The sequence below is a fragment of the Cibotium barometz genome, chromosome 49 (genome assembly GCF_041138505.1).
Source record: "Cibotium barometz isolate CiBa-2024 chromosome 49, ASM4113850v1, whole genome shotgun sequence".
Classification (NCBI taxonomy): Eukaryota; Viridiplantae; Streptophyta; class Polypodiopsida; order Cyatheales; family Cibotiaceae; genus Cibotium; species Cibotium barometz.
Window position 1 is genome coordinate 10395833 of NC_141094.1, and position 22448 is coordinate 10418280.

Consider the following 22448-nt stretch of genomic DNA (forward strand, 5'->3'; position numbering starts at 1 on the left):
ATGAGCATCATGTATATGACGGGCTATTCCAGATGGATCCCCTGTCACCTCTAGACACTCACCACCGAGTTGTCATCTCTACTACATACGGCCGCCACCCGTAGCTTCCCCCATCATACACATTGCACACACAGATAGATCTGGGAGCATGTCCCAGAATCGGTGGTATGATGACGAGTGCAGAGAGCTATATAGACACCTCCGTGCCCAGAGAGCACTGGGGACTATTACACAGAGACAAGCGAGCCGACAGATGAGGATCCTCACACGCCGTAAGAGGCGTGCATATGAGGAGGCACAGTACTGGGATATATACCACCTACTCATGAGCAAAGATGCAGCCACTGCATGGTGCAGGATGAGAGAGCCTCGCCCTCATACCCCGATTGAGGATCCACACATGGCACACATATGCAAAGAGCCTCTACCATATCCCTCAGCAGCCGCCCATACCACAGCCACAGGAATCCCGCCCTACCACCTCTACTTTCTTTACCGCCTCGATGGTAGAGAGCTCTATCCGCCGGTTACAGCATGGGAGATCGGCTGACTACACAGGTATATAGAGTGAGCATCTTATTTATGCAGTTGACACATTGGGACCCTTTGTTGCTCACCTCTTTAATAGGGCACTAGTGGAGGGCCTACTAGCTGAGTGGACTATGCACACCATCGTGCCTCTCCACAAAGCGGGAGACATGCTAGACCCCAGCAACTACAAGACTATCATGATTGGTCATACATTGGCCAAACTTTATGGCGCAGTGCTCGAGGCAGAGTTGAGCTCATATGCAGAGGAGGAGGGACTGCGAGCACCAGGGCAGGTTGGATTCCGACGAGCTTTCTCCACTATTGACCATATATTCACTCTGAGATGTCAGATTGACCAGGCTAGGGCGTGGGAGAAGAGATTATACTGCTGCTTTGTGGATTTCGGCAAAGCATTTGACACAGTGCCACGAGAGAGACTCTTCCAGTGCCTACAGTCATTGGGGATTCCATCAGAGATGGTTTGGGGCATCTATGCTTTATATGAGCAAGTCTTCGGGCGCATACGATGCCTTGGGGGGCTATCTGATGTTATTACTAGCACCATAGGTGTGAAGCAAGGATGCCCACTCTCTCCTACACTATTTGGGGTAGACATCTCAGGTACCACAGTCCACATTATGCTATATGCAGATGATATTATTCTGGTCTCTGAGTCGCGGATGGGACTACAACACCATCTTCATGCACTCGATGACTTCTGCACAGAGAGGGGGCTTACAGTGAACCTTGGGAAAACCAAGGCCATGATTTTCCACACCTCAGGGCCGGTTCGACAACAGGCCATCTTCACACTAGCAGGAGGACAGGTAGAGGTGGTACACTCATCTATGTACCTGGGGATTACATTTACGACTCCGCTAGGAAGATTTACTATGGCACAGGCAGCCAGGGACAGACTCACACGAGGGTATGCAGCTTTGGCCATGTTAGAGAGACAGTGTCACCAGGCACACTTCCAAGAGCCCCGCACGAAGGGGTGGTTGTTTGACACACTAGTTACCCCTGCTTTGATGTATGCTGCAGCAGTATGGGCACCTAGGCTTGCCACCTCCACATGGTCTCAGATAGAGAGGCCTCTGATTCTCATGCTCTCATGGACGATCCGCAGCAAACCCTCCGTCCCACGACATTGTCCGGACGGAGTTTGCTGCACCTCCTATGCTAGTAGAGGCCCTCTTCCAGACGATTTGCTTCATACAGAGATCAGAGATATGCCATCAGATCGACTCTCACATAGAGCTTTTGAGGCGTCCAGGCAGCTCGCAGAGAGTGGAGATAGGAGATCATGGTATTCACAGATGATGCAGTGGCTCACTCAACATGGTCTTGACATAGATCACCTGCCACCTTTCCAAAATGATATACATGCACCACACATCGAGCTCTCTCACAGTGAGAGGAACAGAGTCCTTCGGCAGGATTTATGGCAGCAATACACTCAAGAGACTTGGATTACACCCAGTCAGCCTCTATAGCCGAAGATGCTATACTACAGAGATCAGTTTATGCGTATCTTAGCGGATGGATTCATACAGAGACCTGGATACATAGATGTGTACATGCCTCACAGTGCCCGAGTGGTGATTGGCCAGCTCAGAGTGTCATTACACCAACTTGAGATTGAGGTAGGTAGGGCAGTTTGGATTCCCAGAGCAGAGAGGATATGCAGACTATGCCAGGAGGAGGTTGAGAGTGAGGAACATTATGTATGTAGATGCAAAGCATATAGTGTCATTAGAGAGAGATACACCACCATCTTCAGTGGACATTCCTCACTTCGCCAGATCATGGAGTCCGTAGACCAGCGCAGATTTGGCCAGTTCTTGCTAGACACACAGTGCCACAGAGAGAGACTGCTATGGACTCGTACCACAGGGAGAGGTGGGCGACAGCTCCCACTCACTGATTTCTTCCAGAGATCTGTCCGAGTGCCTATCCTGGCACAGGAGGAGGTTACACTTCAGCGCGCTGCGGACCTCCGAGCTAGACGGAGATCGAGAGCACCAGGCTCCCAGACTCCCAGACTACAGTAGAGGGAGATCACAGAGATACGGGCTCGACATTAGCACCATATCCAGGAGCGGCTAGCTCACTTACACTCACACACGGAGATCATGCTCCAAAGTATTTTTGCCTCGCCATTGCCTATGTATCACAACATTATGGTACTGGTTGGAGCTTATCAAAACCCCACGGATCCCCTCATGATCGACTTGGTTCGAAACTCGAATCCTGCTAACAAACGAACAAACAAACAAGCAAGGGGGTGCAGGCCTGACTCACCTCCCAACCATGACAGCCGTGGGCGAGCCCACAGTCTTGGCTGTCCCCACCGAGCCACGAGCTGAGCTAACTAGGTTGACGTACCGACCAATCTCCTCCTCGTGACGTCCCATACCGCCACGAAGCTGCTCTCGCGGGCCTCGAGACTGCTGTCGGCCTCGGTTGCATAAAGCAGGTGCACGTCTGCACTAGATCCAGGCTCCAAGACCATAGAGCTCTCACAAACTCGCGAGACTCTCTATAATACAATAACTAACCTTGGCCACTCTTTTATAGACGCTTGGCCGGTCATCGGGCGTCCACACTTGGCCGCCCGCCCGTCCATACTTGGGTGCCCGTCCGTTAGTATTTTCCTAACTCAGCTCGTCAATCAGCCTGCCTAGTTCCAAGCTTCCCCAAGCCTCGAAACTAGTCTTGCATGCGTATAGCACACGGTAGATACCCACTGTGCACATGACATACTCCCCTTCCTCTAAGAGCTCACTCCTGAGCTCACTAAAAAGCCAGGGTAATCTCTCTGAAGAGAAGTCAATGTCTCCCATGTAGCGTCCTCCTCAACACGATCCTTCCACTTGATCTTGTATTCCGTGATAAGCGTATGATGCAATCTTCGTTCACGAAATCCAAGAATCTTTTCAGGTTCGTGCGAAAGAAATGTCATGTCCTGGACATCTATAATTTCTTGAGGAGTAACTAACTGATCTGCTCCACCCAGTACTTCCTTAAGTCTACTGACATGAAATACAGGATGAACTTTCACATGAGAAGGCAAATCCAATTCATATGCAACTGAACCAATCCGTCGCGTAACACGAAATGGTGCACAGTATCTAGGGGATAATTTCGGAGATCGAGCTGTCCGTAAAGTCTCGGAATCTTTCGGAACTCGCAAATACACCATCGTTCCTTCAGAGAACTCTCTAGGTGAACGATGTCTATTAGAATAAAACCTGTCGCGGTCTTGAGCACTTCTAATAGATTCCTTTGCAACTTGTAACATTTCCTGCATATCTTGCAAAAAATTACGTGCTGCTTCATGCTGAAGTCCTGAGAATCCTACTGTAACAGGTGATCTTGGTTGAAAACCGTACATAAGCATGAAAGGACTAAACCCTGTACTCGTATGCTTAGTACTGTTATATGTAAATTCCAACATAGGAAGATAATCCTCCCATGAACTTTGTCTTTTGGATACATATGCTCGAAGCATATCCTCCAAAATCTGATTCACTCTTTCAGTCTGGCCATCAGATTGAGGATGACCTGAGGAACTCAAATTCAAAGTTGTTTCCAACTTCTCAAAAACAAGTTTCCAAAATTCACTCGTAAACTTAGAGTCCCTATCACTGACTATGTCCTGCGGTAATCCGTACAGTCTAAACAATTGCTCGATAAACTGCCGAGCTAATTGCGTAGCTGTAATAGTCTTCCGGGTCGGTAAAAATCTAGCCATTTTTGTCAAGCGATCTACCACAACCCAAACAGAATCGTGGCCTTGATGTGTTCTTGGCAATCCGGTAATAAAATCCATGGAAATACTTTTCCATTTATTACCTGGGATTTGCAAAGGATGCAACAACCCAGCCTGTCTAAAGCGTTCAGCTTTATTTGCCTGACAAATCTGACACTTGAGAACATAATCTTCTACATACCCTTTCATCTTCGGCCAATAAAAAGTGTGTTTCACTAATGATAGTGTCCTGTGTACCCGAGGGTGTCCAGCAGAAGGGGCGTCGTGACACTCCCTCAGAATCTTGGACCTAATGTCTGGGATCTGTGGTACACAAATTTTGTCATTACGGAATAGCAAACCATTCCGAATCATCCACTGACCTCCTGCAGCCTGAATAGTAGACTGCTCAGTCACCGAGTCTTGGTCAATCAATGAGCTCCCATCCTGGATCTTCTGCCAAAATGGATCAAAATAACTATCAGTCCTGTAAAGCCCTCTCAATGACTGAAATAAGTCAGTAGAAATCTCAGTGAACGACAAAGTATTCACCTCTCTAATCCGACTAAGCGCATCTGCAATATTATTCATGGACCCTTTCCGATAACGGATCTCAAAATCAAAATCTCGCATTAACTCTGCCCAACGAGCTTTCCTACCTCTCAAATCATCCGCATCACACACATACTTGATTGACTGATGATCAGTCAATACCACAAACTTGGAGCCATATAAATAATGTCTCCAAACCTTGAGAGCATGAAACACAGCATAAAGCTCCTTCTCAAGGGTTGGCCAACGAGATTGAGTGTCGTCTAGCTTTTTACTTTCAAAAGCAACCGGTCTACCATCTTGAAATAAAGCAGCCCCGATAGCAAAGTCACTGGCATCAGTTTCAAGAACATAAGGCCGACTAGGATCAGGCAATGCTAAGATAGGTGCTTCCTTGACTTTATCTTTCAAAAGTCTGAAGGCCATATCCAAATCGTTATTCCAAGTGATAGGCTGATTGGACTTACGTCCACGACCTTTCAATAAGTCGGTCATCGGTAGTGTGAGCTGAGAGTACTCCCGTACAGATTTCCGAAGAAACACTACAAAACCGAGAAAAGAACGAAGTTGTTTCACTGTTCGCGGTATAGGCCAGTCCAAAACCTTCTGAACTCGGTCATAGTCAATGCTCAATCCATCTCTAGAGATCTTGTGTCCCAAGTAAATGATGTCGGTAATAAAGAACTCACATTTACTGAATTTAGCATATAGTCGATTTTGTCTTAAAATAGATAAGACAATCGTGAGGTGTCTGACATGATTCTCAAGAGTACGGCTATATATCAAAATATCATCCAGGAACACCACCACAAATTTCCCCAAATGTTCACGAAAAAGATCGTTCATCATTTGTTGGAAAGTGGCTGGAGCATTGGTTAACCCAAAAGGTAATACGAGAAACTCGTAATGGCCATACCTAGTCCGAAAGGCGGTTCTTTCGACATGCCTTTCATGAATACGTATCTGGTGGTAGCCAGTACGCAAATCTATCTTCGTGAAATATTTCGCTCCTGCTAACCGGTCAATTAGGTCATCTGATCTAGGGAGAGGATAACGGTTCTTAATAGTCAGCTTGTTCAATCTTTTGTAATCTATACACATTCTCCAAGTATTTGTTGGGTTTTATGCTGTGTATGCACCCAGAGGAGTGCTAGTGATCATCAGTAGATTACTGGGGCGCTTTTTACTTCAGTTAGTGGAGGTTTTTTTCCCCAGTTTAGTTCAGTTTCACTTACATGCAGTTTATAAGTGTTTTGGTCCACCCGGCACATTTTATGGCCGGACATGTGAACACTTATCTTTAGGGTCACTATCATGTGGCTATTGTACTTCACTTTTTTATCAATCAAGCATACTGAAGTCGTGTTCTCTCTGCATCTTGGTTTCCACGCCTGCTTGAACTTGTGTAAACCCTAACCCTAACCCTTCATTGCCTTCAATTGGTATCAGAGCATTGAAGCTCTGCATTGCCCTGCCCGTACACTGCCAAGCTCTTGTTGCTGCTGCCCGTACAGCACCAGTACAATTGTGCGCTTGCTGCCCCGTATACCCACACTGCGCCGCCTACAGCCCGTACACCTGTGCGCCGCCTTCTGTACCTGCTTCGAATGACTGCGCCTGTCAGCGCCTGACCTGAAACGTACATCTGAACCTGCAGCGCACGTGTATACTGTACCTGCTTCGCAGACTTCGCAGACTGTACAAACCTGCGCAGGACTGTGTAGACAGCCGTACAGGCGACCTGCTGTGGAACTGGTCGCCCTGCTCCGTACAGTGCACAGTACAGAACACGACTGCAATAGTACAGTCAAAGTACCTGCACAGTACAGCCGACCAGAATCTACTACGTCAACATTCGACTGCAGTTTAGCCTTCTGCTTCAGTATTGTACCTGCTTCCGTACAACACCTCGACTGTAGTTGCTGTGTACCTGCACAATACAGTCGAATGTACTACTGCTCAGCATAGAAGTGGTAAGCATTACATATTTTGAATATTGGGCATTTTTATTTTCTCTGTGAAAATATACAGGTACAACAGACAGATTTTCTAGCAAAGAACAATATAGGTTTTTTGCACAGTTTGGGTGCAGCAAATTTGGGCATTTTTGGGGCATTTTGGCATTGTGTACGCCATTTGCTGCTCTACTCAGTCATTGTTTGGTGCATTGAGCTGCACATTCAGAGGATTGAGAGTGCAGGCATATTTGGGTGAACTGTATTCAGTGGAGTACAGTTATTATCAGGGTTTCTGCTATTGGGTTTTTTGGTAAACAGGTACAACATTGTGCGTAAGCATAATGGCAAATCAACAGCAAAGTGATGTATTCACATATTTGTCTAAGGAAGACAAATTGGATGGCACGAACTACTCCTTGTGGAGTTTTATGCTGAAGAATGTGCTTGTGGCAAAAGTTCTTTGGGATTTTGTTAGTGGTGATGAACCACGTCCAGGTCCATTGGCTCCAGAGACCCCTCCCCAAGGGGGTGCTCGTGGACGAGGACAACAGGTACAGGCTCCAGGACAGCCATTGCCTGTTCAAAGAACAAATGCTCAAAAGACATGGGATGCCAGGGATGCACAAGCTTTGTCACTCATTGCATTGTCAGTTCAGAGGTCCATTATACCTCATATTCGTTCAGCTGGCTCTTCACAGAATGCATGGGTGACTTTGGAGCAGATGTATGCTGCTCGTAATGAGGCTAGGATCTCATTTTTGAAAAGAGAGCTGGAAAATCAGAAGATGAATGAAGGAGATGATATGTCTAGCCACTTAAACAAGCTGCAGGATTTGAGAGAGCAACTCATCAATGTGGATGAGATTATTCCTGAGACACAGCTTGTGTCCACCATCTTGCACTCTTTGCCAAGATCTTACTTGGCTTTTCATACCTCTTTGAACCTCAGCATGAGGAATGCTGTTGAACCCCTCAAGTATCAGGAACTTGTTGCTCTCTTACTACAAGAGGAGCAAATGAGGAAGAATATGAATATGAACACAAATGCTGAACAAGCATTTATTATAGGTCAAAAGGGGAAAGGAAAATCTCAGCCAAAGAGTGCAAATCAAAATTCAGGTGATGGTGGTTCTTCACAGGATACCAAGAAAGGTGATGGACAGCCCAAGAAGAAGGACAAATGTCATTACTGTAAGAAGCCAGGTCACTACATCACGGAATGTAGAAAGAGGATTGCCAAAGAGAAGGCAAAGGAAGCTGGGATGTTTGTTAATGATGCTTCTAAAGCTCCTCCAGAGACTGCTTCTTTTGTTGAGGACAGGGATTACTGTTTTTATACATGCAGCTATGATGCCTCTTGGTCTTCACAGGCACTCAGTTTGACAGAGCATGCATGTACTTGGTATTTTGATAGTGGTGCCTCAAAGCATATCACATCTCGCAGGGATTTGTTTAGTCATGTTGGCCCTGCCCCTGTTGGCAAAACTGTTCAGTGTGCCAACAATGCTTCATATCCAGTTCGTGGCATTGGGGAGATTCAGCTCACAGCCATTGATGGCTCTATTCTCCGCCTTACAGATGCCTTATATGTACCAGGGATAAAGAAGAATTTGTTGTCCATTTCTTCTTTAGCACATTGTGGAATGCAAGTCCACTTTGATGATGATAAATGCATGGTCAGAGACAAAGCTAATGCCTTGCCCTTGATGCTTACTGGTACATTATGTCATGGACTTTATCAGTTGGATGCATTTCAGCCAGTGGATCAGTCTGCTTATCATGCATTCACTCTTACTCCAGCTATGGTTGATGCGGAGTTATGGCATGCTCGCATGGGGCATGTAAATTTTGGTAGTCTTATGCTTATGCAGCGACATAACATGTTTACAGATCTACCTCTCATGGAGAAGCCTCCAGATCACATTTGTGAAGGATGTATTTTGGGAAAAATGCACAGGTTTTCCTTCCCACGTGATCAGGCTCTAAGAGCAACTGCAAAGTTGCAACTTATACACAGTGATCTTTGTGGTCCCATGCAGACGAAGTCATTAGGTGGTTGCTTCTATTTTGCAACATTTATTGATGACTTCTCTCGTATATGCTGGGTGTACCCTTTGACACATAAATCACAGGTATATGATGCATTTTTGGCCTTTGTAGCACTTGCTGAGACAGAGTCAGGATGCAAGGTGAAGACTCTCCGTTCTGACCGAGGGGGGGAATATATGTCACATATGCTGAATTCCTTTCTTGGGAGTAGAGGTATAAAACATCAGTATACTACTCCTTACACTCCACAGCAGAATGGGGTTGCAGAAAGGAAGAATCGGTCACTCATGGAGATGGCGAGATGTATGCTAAAGGCAAAAAGGCTACCACATATCTTTTGGGTGGAAGCAGTAATGTGTGCTTGTCATATTTTGAATCGATGTCCCACAAAGGCTTTGGTTTCTATTACTCCTTTTGAGGCTTGGCATGGCCGCAAGCCTTCTGTATCGCATTTTCGTATCTTTGGGTGTCTTGCATATGCACACATACCCAAAGAGTTGAGGAGGAAGCTGGATGATAAAGCCACAAAATGCATTTTTGTTGGGTATAGCCGTGAGAGTAAGGGCTACAGGTTATATGACCCACTATCCAGGAAGATATTCACTAGTCGGGATGTGATTTTTGATGAAAAATCAGAAATATCCATGGCTGGTTATGAGGCAAATCAGGCTGAAAATGATGTGTTTGAAGGTCTACTACCCATGGAGTTTCATTCCACAGTTGGTGATCCAACTCATGAGGGTACAGGACAGCCAGCAAATGATGTAGGTGGTGCAGAAATTCAGCAGCCAAATGAGCCAGAAGCTGAACCAAATATGGGGCAGCAGGCACCACAGGTCAGACATATACCTAGATGGTATTTGAGGACATTACAGGACAGCCATTTAGAGGGTCCTCTTGCTGGTCGTACTCGTAGGGAGACAAGGACCAATGAGCATGCACACATCATGGATTTGAATCTGGTTATGGCAGCCAGTTTACAGGATGATGATGAGCCTGATTCATTTGTGGATGCACGAGATAATGTGCATTGGAACAAAGCCATGCAGGATGAGCTTGATTCTATTAAAAAGAATCAAACATGGGATTTGGTTGATCTGCCCAAAGGCAAGAAAGCAATTGGTACTAAATGGGTCTATAAGTTGAAAAGACATGCAGATGGATCCATTGACAGGTACAAAGCCCGTCTAGTTGCAAAGGGCTATGCACAGAAGAAGGGCATTGATTATGAGGAGACATTTGCTCCTACTTCCCGTATGTCGACACTTAGGTGTGTCATTGCATTGGCTGCACATCGTGGTTGGGTTGTTCACCAGTTAGACATAAAGACTGCATTCCTACATGGGGACCTCGAGGAGGAAGTTTATGTATTTCAGCCCATGGGATTTGCAGAACATGGTCATGAGGGGAAAGTTTGCAGGCTGAAAAAGGCCTTGTATGGTTTGAAACAAGCTCCACGAGCTTGGTATGCAAAAATAGATGCTTTTCTACTCACTCAGGGATTTGTGAACAGTCCATCAGAGGCCACTCTGTATGTAAAGAAAGAAGAGAAAGATCTGCTGGTCATCAGTCTTTATGTGGATGATCTCTTGCTCATGGGATCAAATGATGACAAAATTGCAGCTTTTAAGGAGATACTGCAACAGACATTCGACATGTCTGACTTGGGCCTTGTACATTACTATTTGGGCATACAGTTTGTGCAGGATAACAGTTGTTGCAATCACGTTATGTTGCTAAACTTCTGGAGAAGTTTAAATTTCAGGATTGCAAGCCTATTAGTACTCCTATGGAGCCTGGGATGAAACTGTCACTACAAGATGACAGTGTTTCCTTTGATGCCACTACATATGCTTAGGCTGTTGGGTGCCTTATTTACTTGTGTACTACACGGCGAGATATTCAGTATGCAGTCTCTCAGTTGAGCAGATGTCTCTTGGATTGCTTTATCCTGAGGGGGGTGACATGCAGTTACACGCTTACAGTGATTCAGATTGGGCTGGTGATTTTGATACCAGACATTCCACTAGTGGAAATTGTTTCTTTCTTGGCTCTTCATGCACTTCTTGGCTAAGCAAGAAACAGACCACAGTGGCCACTTCGTCTTGTGAGGCAGAGTACAGAGCAGCCTACACTACTACTGTTGAGTGTGTTTGGCTGCGTCGTCTCATGACTGATATGGATATTTCAGTGGAGGAGCCTACACCTATCTATACTGATAGCCAGAGTGCCATTGCTGTGGCCAGAAATCTTGTGTTTCATGCTCGCACGAAACACATTGAGATTCACTATCATTTTGTTCGGGAGAGACTCCAAGCAGGAGATATCAGTATGATCTACTGTCCTACAGATCAGAATGTGGCAGACATCTTCACCAAGGCATTACCACGTCCGAAATTTGAAGCATTCCGCAATGCTTTGAATTTGTTTCCTTTTGGTGGATGATGTACAGTGATCACATATCACTCCAGGGGGGTTTGTTGGGTTTTATGCTGTGTATGCACCCAGAGGAGTGCTAGTGATCATCAGTAGATTACTGGGGCGCTTTTTACTTCAGTTAGTGGAGGTTTTTTTCCCTAGTTTAGTTCAGTTTCACTTATATGCAGTTTATAAGTGTTTTGGTCCACCCGGCACATTTTATGGCCGGACATGTGAACACTTATCTTTAGGGTCACTATCATGTGGCTATTGTACTTCACTTTTTTATCAATCAAGCATACTGAAGTCGTGTTCTCTCTGCATCTTGGTTTCCACGCCTGCTTGAACTTGTGTAAACCCTAACCCTAACCCTTCATTGCCTTCAGTATTGTCCTCCTTTCTCCTAAGCAACACAGGTGCACCCCAAGGTGATTTACTTGGACGGATCTGGCCCATCCTCAAATAATCTTCGAGTTGTTTAGCCAACTCATCTTCCTCAGCTTGGCTCATCCTATAAGGTGGAATACTCACAGGATGAGCACCAGGGATCAAGTCAATACGATGATCTACTGCCCGTTCAGGTGGTAAACCCGATGGCAATTCCTTAGGAAATACATCTCGAAACGAATCAAGTATCTTCTGTAATTCTTTGCTTTCAAACACACTTAATTCATTCACATCCAATGAAGGGATGAGAAAAGAAGAAAGTGGAATCAAGACACAATGGAAAGCGGTGTACAAAGAAGAATCCATTATATTTCCAAAATCAATCGTATTTACAAGAGGTCCCTGAGAGGGATGAATACAATCACCTAAAATACTATACTTGGTGTCCCTATGCTGAAAAGAAAAAATATGACTAGACCAATCTATCTGGACGTCAAGAGTCTTAAACCACTCAATCCCTAATAACAAGTCTACATTTTCCAGATGCATAACATAGCATTCCAGAGTATCTTTGTAGTCTTGAATCTGGATTGGAAGCATCTCCACCTTGCGATCCCAAACTTGTCTGCCCGCAGGTAGACATACCTCATAGGTATGGTCGCTGAGTGTCGTATCAAGACTCAATTTCTGCACAAGTTTGTAGTTAACAAAGTTATGCGAACTGCCAGGGTCTAAAAGAATGTGAATTTTATGGCCATTCACTTCTCCATAAACTCGGAGAAGATCATGCAAGCCAAATACCTTAGAATTGAACAGACAATCAGAACAAGTACTAGGGCGAGAAAGTACAGTAATTGACGTACCTGTCAAAGACAACTGGTTAGCTGCCTTTGGCTTGGATCCTGCGTTTGACTTGGTACCCTTTTGCTTTGGGCACTCGTTACGCATGTGTCCTTTTTCTTCGCAGATAAAACAACGTCCTTCCTTCTTGAGCTTCAAAGCCCTAAGGAGTCGTTTCTTCTTGGCTAGTGTCGAACTTGAACTCTTCGAAGGTTGGTCCGAAGACTTGCCTTCAGTCGTGTTAGCCATAGGTGCGGAGAACTTTCTTTTATGCTTGTTCCCCTGCTCGGTAACGGGTTTCGACTTGGAAGAGACCATCGTATCATCATAGATACGAGCTGAATGAATGGCCTCGTCCAAAGTTTTACATTTGTTATTTTTAACCTATAATCGGTACGAGTTGGGTAAACCAGCTACGAAAAACCCCAAAAGAGTAGTGGGATCCATCTTTGTAGCTTTCATCTGCAAGTCACGAAACTTCTGGAGGTAAACCTCATAAGTGAGGTGCTGCGAGGTCATGGTCAAAGCTGAAAACCGAGCAACAACATCATAATCATCCTCTTTCTTGAGGAATTCTTTCTTGAAGATATCTTCAAATTGTGCCCTAGTCGTTGGCTTAGGGTTGAGTTCCGTCCACCAAAGCAAAGCTTTGCCGGACAAAAAACCTGCTGCTAACTGGATCTTCTTTCCATCATCATATGGATGAAGCTGAAAGTGAACTTGCCACTTGTGTAGCCAAGTGTCCACGATCTCCTTGGTTCTCTGCTTTTGCTCGCCCCCGAACGGTTCCGGAGTAATATTGGGGCCTAAAGCAGAAGCCAAGGTATCCATACCCGAGAAAGTAGAGAGGGTAGTGGTCAATAGAGCGATGGAGTTCTGCAAAGCCTGCATCTGGGCTGCGATTTGTGCCTGACGTTCCGTTGAAGAAGCTTCGAGAGCTACTTTGAACTCTTGGAAATTTGATTTTGACACAAACTCGTCAAAAAGATCGGCATCAGTGCCTTCCGTAGCCGGCAAGCCTTCGCGTTCCACGAGGGGCTCCAACTCTGATTCTTGGGTCGACATCGTGAAGAGGGTACGTGGAGAGAAAATTCGATCTTTGCACAATGAAAGTGCGAGCGAACTCGAGAGCTTGAGAGCTTGAAAACTTGAGAACTTGAGAACTTGAGAGATGTGTGGCAAGAAGCCCACGTGAGGGGGTTTATAAAGGTTTCCCAAAAGCTAAAAAAAATCTCAAAAAGCTATGCTTAGCTTTTGCTTTAGCTTTTGTGTATTTTTTTGGAAATAAATAAATAAAAATATATATATATATTTATACATATATATATATATATATGGATATATATATATATATATTCTTTTTCCTTAAAAAAAAAAAGCACCTTGGAAACCTTAGGGAGGGGGTTTCTTTTAAAATTTAAAAATTTTAAAACTCCCAAAAAAAAAAAAAACGAAAGCACTGAAAAAAACGTAATGCTTTACTTGCGTTTTTTTTTTTCGCTTCCCTCCTGATCTGCTGGCGTCACCCACCGGACTACAGGCGTCTCCCGTCGGCCAACTCACATGACGGCTGCTGGCGTCACCTGCTTTCTTGCGCCATCCTGCGCCTGCGCCTGTATGGGCCGAGCATCGTGGCATGAGCGCCGGGCCTGGCCTGGCCTGGCCTAGGCGCTCCCCGCTTGGCCTGGGCTGGCTACGCAGGTCGGGCTGCATGCCTGGCAGGCCTGGCCGCGTGGCGTAAGCGCTCCTGCGCTACCTAGGCTGGCTGCGCAAGCCGCGTGGTCATGCAGGTCTGGCCGCCTGCTTCTTTGCCTGCGCACAAGTCAGCCTGCGCAGAAGCGCCTGGATACGTGCGCCAGAGAATAATAAACAACTTGCAAGCGACTGCATAAAAATACCCGCCACAACCGTCGATAGACAACGCCAGTACTTGCCAGCGAACAAACGCTCTCTCTCTCACTCTCTCTCTCGTTCGAACCAGAAAAGCAAAACGTGCTTTTTCGCTCTCTTTTTTTTTTTCTGTTTCTCTCCCTGCAGTTTATGCGTATGCACAACAAAACAGGCCTCTTCTTGCAAAAGCAATCAACCCTACTTAACTACCATCTCCCATCAACATGGGTGTCTTTGATGAAGGAAAAACACATACCAAATCTGAAAACTGCAGTATGCACAGAAAAAACAACAAGCTTTTTTAACACACACCGTTCTTCGACCTCATCTTCTCTACCTACCGACTTGCTCGTTCACGAGGTATGCTCTGATACCACTATCAAAACCCCACGGATCCCCTCGTGATCGACTTGGTTCGAAACTCGAATCTTGCAAACAAACGAACAAACAAACAAGCAAGGGGGTGCAGGCCTGACTCACCTCCCAACCATGACAGCCGTGGGCGAGCCCACAGTCTTGGCTGTCCCCACCGAGCCACGAGCTGAGCTAACTAGGTTGACGTACCGACCAATCTCCTCCTCGTGACGTCCCATACCGCCACGAAGCTGCCCTCGCGGGCCTCGAGACTGCTGTCGGCCTCAGCTGCATAAAGCAGGTGCACGTCTGCACTAGATCCAGGCTCCAAGACCATAGAGCTCTCACAAACTCGCGAGACTCTCTATAATACAATAACTAACCTTGGCCACTCTTTTATAGGCTCTTGGCCGGTCATCAGGCGTCCACACTTGGCCGCCCGCCCGTCCATACTTGGGTGCCCGCCCGTTAGTATTTCCCTAACTCAGCTCGTCAATCAGCCTGCCTAGTTCCAAGCTTTCCCAAGCCTCGAAACTAGTCTTGCATGCGTATAGCACACGGTAGATTCCCACTGTGCACATGACAGAGCTAGACAAATCTGCATTGCATTCTTGTATACCCTGCGCATATAGGTTGCATACTGAGTCTCTAGCAGTAGTTCTCCATCCATCACACCCCCCCACTAGCTCAGTACTTTCATAGTTTATTTCATGTTCATTTTGTCCTTTTTTTTCTGGACATCCAGAAGACATTGACAGTTGTACATTGATTTGTCTCATAGGTTGAGTTCGGCCTCTAGTAGACGTTAATACAGCTTTCTTTCTTTCTTTCTTTCTTTCTCTCTCTCACCCACCCCCACCTAAAAGAGGAGGCCCTTGTAGAGCAGTTTCTCCTTTCTGAAGGGCCTTAAAAATACATGCTTTTTCCCCTTTAGCAGGAGTCGTTGAACAACTGCCTAACCATATTTTTCTTCTCGATGATGAGAAAGCATAAATAGAGCTTCTTGAAGGTGAGCAAACACAACGTCATGGAGATTCGAGCTTCGGGCGTCATGGAGATTCGAGCTTCGTGATAGCAGGTGTTTATCACTTGTGCAAATAATTGAGCTTCTTCAAGAAAATCATGGAGCAAGCTTCTCCACCCCTAAAGTGCATCACCACTATATACCAAAGGGGTGGCTCCATTCTTATCAAGGTCTAGTTGTAAATTTTAGATGCTAGGTGAAGCTTCTTTGCGTCGCAAAGACGGTTTCGAGGATATTAGTGCGCGGACATAAAATTTGTAGTGATCTAGATTTAGAGCATATTTTGCTCATATTGAAATAAATATGTTTCTTAGATAGATTTATTCTCTCGAGAAGGTTCAGTTTGTATGCCAAAAGAGATTGCTAGCAACCTTTGGTAATCTTTCAAGAGACTTGCAAGTTGAGGAGTAAGGCCATAACATAAAAATAGTCTATGGCCACTATTTCTAGCCTTAAGCAAGTACATATACGAAGTCATAGACTTTATGGATTTGTAAGACACATTCGGGGTAAGTTTTGGTGGTATAGGATGCTAGGATGTATCATATGTGTGGGTTTGCATGGTTCCGTCTTGAGGCAGATGTTTTAGCTTCTGACGAGAAAGTTATCCAGAACTCAAGATTGGTGGATGCCTAGTTCATGGGGCGAGTGCACTAGCCTCTGATATGATAGATTTCTAGTTCATTATCCACACCTTCGATGTGGCAAATGTATGGTTTATGGGCCGGATGGTGCTAAGAACATGCATGAGTAGATGTGCCATGATGCAAAAAAAGATGTGCCTGGAGTAAATTAAGGCATGAAGACACGTGAAGATAGAGCGTGCGATTGTAAAAAGAAAAACTCCTCTTCGTTGCTTTTTTTTGGAGTTTGAATTTTTTGACTTTTTTTTTCTCTTTTGTTATTTTGCTTTTTTTTTTTTGGAAAATAAAGTTTGGACACGGCCTTGATAGAAACACTTTCAGAGGTTATTTATGACGGGAGTGTTCAGATATCTGATAGTTCTTTGGTTCTATAAATATCCCCTAGATATTGGGGATCTTTTTGGATCCGTAAGAAGGTCTGGGAGGTAGCCTATAGGCTAGAATTGCCTCACAATGTGAAAGTTCATCTAGTCTTTCATGACAGTAGATTGAAAGAGATGTTGGGAATTGAGGATAGCATTGACTCCTCATGAGCTTATTGAGGTTGAGGACTTGTCTTATGTTCCACATGAACCGGAAACGGTGATTGAATTCAGGGGCGCTCGGGTAAGGAATTGTTGGCATTATCATCTCCAGATTGGGCATATATGTGCATATTTCATGCTGTATCTGGCTAGATTTATGAGGCCATGCATTCATCTTATTTTAGATATTTTTTTGCTATTTTTGTCTATTTTTTTAGACATTATTCTAGTATTTTTTGCATAGTCGGCCAGCCCACTGTTTTTATATTGGCCAGCTCTTGTCCAACCTATAAATAGGTGGCTTGGGTTAGCATCATTAGCACATCATTATTCAGCTATTGCTGTTGGTTGTATGCACCTACGGGCAGCCCTCGTGCTCTACTTCAGCAGATAACAAGTTTTCTACTTCAGTTCTTTTGCACATGTGCTTCTTTGCAAGATCTATTTGCTGTTTTTTCTGATCTACAACCATTCTTTCATGGTATCTGAGCCCAGTGTTACAAAGGGACCCGCGTTTTCTACATCTACTATTGTAGGCAAAGATCCACCGCATCTACATATACAAAGGAGCTGCGTTTTCCACTGAGGAGCTGCGTTTTTTTTTTGCTGTGGACCTGCGTTTTCCATTGAGGAGCTGTGTTTTCTGTTGAGGTGCTGCATTTTCAGCCTGAGATCTGCGTTTTCAGATATCAGCCCCGTATGTTGGTGCTACAACAGGGTTTTAACCCAGGGGAGTCATTTCTTACCTCTCCTTTTGGTTTCCCACCCTCCCATCCCTCTCTTCTCCTTCCTTTCTCTTTGCTGCACTCAGCTTTTGAGGAGGAGTTTGCTGATTTTCTGATCAGCTCTGTTGAAGAGGAGGATTGTGCTGCGTTATCGGAGATATGGCTTCTGGTCATAGTCATTCTTCTCACTCGGGGATTCTCTTTTCTTCTCCCCGATCCCAAGCCCCAAATTCACAGGGTTCTGCTTCCCAGCTTCTTGTTTCTCTACCTTATTCCCAAATTCTTGTTTCTTTTCCTTCCATATTCCCCGTCACCACCACTTCTCTTGTTACTGTCCTCCCACAAACCCTCATCCCAACCCCTTTCCATGTGCCATCCTATTCACCCCCTCAAGTGAGTGATTCCATGAAGCTGACTGCTACCAACTACCATACTTGGTCGTTTTATACGCAATTGCTTCTTGAAGGAGCAGGTGTGTGGCCCTCTGTCACCACTCCTCACTTGGTGGATTCCGCGTTTCGTGGAGTTTTGGATGCACGGGCCCGTCTCATCATCATCCATTGTATGACACCATCTGTCGAGGCACAATTTATATCTTCCCGGAGTGATGCCAATCAGATGTGGAATGAGATTCAGAGGAGGTTCGGGAGAGTATCTTCCATGAAGATTGCTAAGTTGGAGGCGGATCTTGATAAGATTACTATCAGTGACTTAGATAATATCATTGATAAAATTGGGGAATTCACAAGGATCACATCTACTTCCGTGAGCATCTACCCTCTTTTGAGGAAGTTGTGACTTACTTACATGACAAATGTTTATTGAGAGGCAAAGGGAAGACACATTCTGTCTTTGTTGCCCAAAGTAAGGGCAAGTTCAAAGGAGGCAAGGGAGGCATCAACAAGAAAAGCGAGAAGGGCAAAAGCAAGGATTCTAAGGAATCCAAAGGTCCAAAGAGGAGGAGTGTGCCTATTGTGGTTGGAGAACTATTTTTATTGGCCTAGTATGAGAAAGACATTGAGCTATATGATTCGAGAATGTTTGTTTTGTTAGAAGGTCAAGTTTGATCGACAAACACCAACAGGATTATTGCACCCATTGAATGATCTATGGGAGAATATTGCTATGGATTTTATCTTTGGATTGCCAAAGTCAGGGAATGATGGTATATGGCCCTTTCAGGATACCAAGAAGATCAACCATGTATGTCGTCAGTTGGACCTTTCAGATCATTGGAAGATATATAATGGTTTCCGTGACAGTTTATTGAAACCATGTACAGGTTATTCCAGAGGAACTTGTTTTGAAGAATCCACCAGGGGTGGAAGAGCCAGAACAGATTGTGTTTCATTCTGTGAGAAAAGGAGGAAAGACGTTCTAGAGAAGTACTTCTAGGACTATCCAGATTTACTTCGAGCTTATGAGCATTGAGGAAGTGGTTGGTCGAGATGTATTTGAAGTACAAATATGGACGTCTTGCGGTCAAGACAGATTCAAGAGGGAGGGATCATACCTCTAGCCCTCTTCACTGTATATATATTGGACTGGAATTGATCATTATGCTGCCTATAATGGTTATTTGGACATGCTCTAGTTTGGGTGGCAATGATGCCAGAAAGCCCAAGGAGCAAGATTTGTATATGGAGGGCAACGATGCGAGAACGAGATTTGTATATGGGAGGCAATGATGCCAGATGACCCATTGGACGACAACGATATCCGAACGAGATTTGTATATGGGAGGCAAAGATGCCAGATGACCCATTGGACGGCAGCGATGCCAGATATATATTGGACTTCACAGTCGGGCGGTCATTGCGACCATATGGCCCAGCTGACTGTATTGGATTTCATATTCCGGCGGTCCCAGTGACCAGATGGCCTTGAGGAAGAGTCTAAGCGGTCCTAGTGTCGATGAAACCAGACAGGACAATGCATGAACATGAGGATCATTACTTGTGCATTGCATACTGATGTATGTTTTAATTTCTTTGACTTTGTGTGCTATTTTTGATGTATGGAGAATGCTTGGATTTATGGCATGTGATAGTCCATTGGGCTCTAGACTACGTGGCCAGTACCTAGAATACCCAGTAGACACGAATGATTCCCACTTGTTTGTTGACTAGCTTGTGTCTAGTTTTTGCAGGAGGTATGTATTTCTTTTATCTAACACATGTGACATGCCATGAAGAAAGAACAAGGACATTGGTCAAAGAAAAGGCATTGAGATATTGCCAGATGAGCAGATGACACCATAGATATGGGGAAAGACCAGATGCACAAGCTCACCAGATGGAGCTAGTACCTTCAAACATATGGAAGTACTTCATGTAATTGGAACACACAGATATACATGGAACATATGGATGTGATTGGAACACTTACAGTCCGCAGTTGAGGACAACTGCGATGTAAGAGGGAGGGAATGTAACTATTTGGCCCACCTAGCTCTATTTCACATAATGAAATCCATGCCCGGACACCAGCCAGGTGGAAGAAGACATGGGGATAGGGTCCATAAGGATTGATTAAGAAAAAGCACCATTCTTGGTCAAAGTAAGAAAAAGCAAAAAGTCAAACATGGTTGACCCCGAGCCAAGGGCACCATTGGAAAGAGGAGACTAAGCCGGGCCAAAAAGCTCAAAGCCGCTTTCTCAAAAAGCAGCTCTAGGACCAAAAAGCAAGGCCCTGAAGTTGTAAAAGCACAAATCAAGAACTTTGGCTATTATTAATAAGATTTAATAAAAAGACAAAAGCAAAGCAAAAGCATTACTTTTTGGCAAAAAGCAAGGCTTCCCCAAGTATAAAAGAAGCATGAGTCTCTCTTGAGCATCAAGTTGAAGAAGAACCTCTTCATCGCGTTGCCATCTTCGTTCAAGCGTGGAGATTATCTTCTTCATCATCATCTATGAACCAAATGATGGAGCATTTCATCGCTACCCGCTGATTTCAGAGGGCCTCTAGCAACTGTAGTACCGCGTCACCATCTTTCCGTACGACTGTACGGATCTGTACAGCTGTAAGGACTATACGGATAGAAAATTTCAAAAATCCTAAAAGTTAAAACTGCTCACAAAAAAACCCTAAAAACTTCTTTTTGGAGTTTTTTATCGCTCGAAAACCATTAAAACAGGTCTTATATCAATTTTCTTGCCATAAAGAGCTTCTCTAGGGTTTTCATCATTGACAAGACTGTAGGAATTGTGGAGATTATTCATGGGATGAGCAAGTGGATTTAGAGCTTGGACATGGAACTTGGGCATAGAGCTTGGACATGGAAGCTTGAACTCGAGCATAGACATGAAGAACTTGGACATAGAGCTTGGGCATGAAGCTTTGGACATGAACATGGAACACAGAACTTAGACCTGGAGCTTGGATTTTGGACTGGGATTTGGACTTGGACTTGGATTTGGATTCATTGGACTTGGGATCCATTGGATTTTGATATTGGATCTGGTACTAGCCCGATGAGAGATACTTGCGGGTCATCCCCGTGGTGTGCTCGATATCAGAGATCTTGTGTGTCGACATTGACATCGACTTGGATATCTCACATCAGCATATTTGTTTATTTTGTATTCATTGATTGTATTGATCCTGGCCAACGTGCCCGTGGATTGTTCGTAAATAAATTTCTGAAAGGGAGTGGGGCCTGTTGCCCGCTCAATGTGGTGTACTGTGAAAGATCCCCATTCCCTTTTCTCTCTCCCCTCCCTCTTTATATTTTTCTCTCTTGGACACGTGGTTGAGTCTGTCACTGCATGCCCGGTTGGGCTTACAACTTCCACCTATTTTGAGAACTAAGGATGAGATCTTTGCAGCAGATTAGTATGTCAGGGACTTGGAAACTGCTTTTGCACAGGTTCGGACAACCATAGAGAGATCTTAGGCTAGGCATAATAAGGTTGTAGACAACATAGGCGAAAGGTGCATTGATCGGGTATTCTTGAAATTTAAGAAAGCACGATTGAGGAAGAGGCCAGGCAAGGAAGGAAAGTATCCAAAGCTTTCCAACATGTACTATGGACCTTTTCAGATCTTACAGAAGATCAATGATGTGGCTTTCAGGCTTGTTTTATCCAACCATTGGAAAATTCACAATGCTTTTCTTGTGCGTTTGTGGAGGCCTTATGTTAGATCCACCAGAAGTGGATGAGCTTGAGGAGGTATTACAACAAGAGCATATTGTTTTTCATAAGGAGCGAAAAGTTGTAGGAGGCAAGTTAGTACGCAGATACCTTGTGAAGTTCAAGAGTTAGTCAGCAATGGATGCTAAGTGGATGGATGAGGAGTACTTTCAGGATTATCCGGATCTTTTGAAAGCTTATCTTGAAGCATTCTAGTGCGGACAACTGCTTAGAAGTCGGGGGGAATGTATGTTAATCTTGGGCATGTGTATGGATCTTGTGGTAGCATATGTCACTTGGAGGCCGAGGATATGACATGATTATTTTTGGAATCTGTGGTCTGTTCAGACATTGTAGTACTGGGGCCTAGATTCATGGTCTGTACATGTGCTTGTGCCATGGGGCCAATATTTATTCATGGTTTGTTCAAGTGTTTCTATGTGGGGCTTGCACATATTTTTGGTCTGGACAAGTATTTATACTTGGGGCCTGTAGTGGATTTCTGGAGTACAAATCAGTTGATGGGGAATTTTTCCAATCTTCAATGCATGCATGTGCATGAATGATTTTATTTGACTTTGTGTAACTTGTTCAGATTGTATAGATAATGCGTGGTTTTACTACGTGTGTTGGCCATGTGGGTACCCCTGTGGACGTGTGTTGCA

The 22448-nt window shown here is 44.7% G+C and overlaps 1 protein-coding gene and 1 pseudogene across 2 annotated transcripts in view; both read left to right on the forward strand.

Moving 5' to 3' along the window:
- LOC147610276 (MADS-box transcription factor 23-like) overlaps positions 1-22448 on the forward strand; it is a 100049-nt gene that overhangs the window by 9259 nt on the left and 68342 nt on the right. The gene's annotated exons all lie outside the window — the stretch shown is intronic.
- Positions 1761-2791, forward strand: LOC147610277 (uncharacterized; annotated as a pseudogene).